The sequence below is a fragment of the Crocuta crocuta genome, unplaced genomic scaffold (genome assembly GCF_008692635.1).
Source record: "Crocuta crocuta isolate KB4526 unplaced genomic scaffold, BGI_CrCroc_1.0 scaffold16, whole genome shotgun sequence".
NCBI lineage: Eukaryota > Metazoa > Chordata > Mammalia > Carnivora > Hyaenidae > Crocuta > Crocuta crocuta.
The window spans coordinates 9,215,815-9,216,517 of record NW_027531893.1 but is presented as its reverse complement, the minus strand read 5'-3'; positions in this window follow the sequence as shown (position 1 = coordinate 9,216,517).

The following is a 703-nucleotide window of genomic DNA, read 5'->3' as shown; positions in this document are numbered from 1 at the left end:
CAAGCCTCGGGTTTTCTTCCCATCTGTGAAGTGAGTGCAGGGGCACACACGCTCCCCCAAGGGCGTGCCGGAGGGGGATGATGCTAGGCGTCACGACGCAGGTCGTGGACGCTGGGAGACTACACAGTAACCAAGATCAAGACCTCACTACAGGCCGTCCGCTTTCCATACATTCCCTCATTTATCCTCAAAACAACCCTGTGAGAGGTACTGATATTACCTCCATTTTACAGACGTGCAAACCGAGGCCGAGGGACCACCGCTGCCCGCCTCACTCCTGGGTCCTTGGACACTTCGCCTCTCTGCCCATATTTTCCTTCGAGAAAGAGGACATAATTAACGGCACCTATGTCCCCCGGGCACGAATGCCGTCGTCATTACGGCACCTAAAGTGCAGCAGGCCAAGCGGGGAACCCCCGAGGGTCAGAGGTGCTACCTGCACACGCGCTGGGGGATCCCTGCGGGCACTTGCGAGGAGCTCGACCCGCGCTTGCGTCGACTCCGCGAGCGATGGGCGGAGCCTGTGGGAAGACCACGGGGCCGCAAGTGGCGCTTGCGCGGCGGCTGCCCGCGCAGGCTCCGTGGGCGAGGGGCGTGGCCCGCTCAGGGGCGGGGCCGTCAGACGGTGTCGGCGTGCGCGCAGACTCCGTGAGCCGGGACGGGGTCCGCCGGGGGGCCGGCCCTCCGGGAGGTGGCGGCGGCG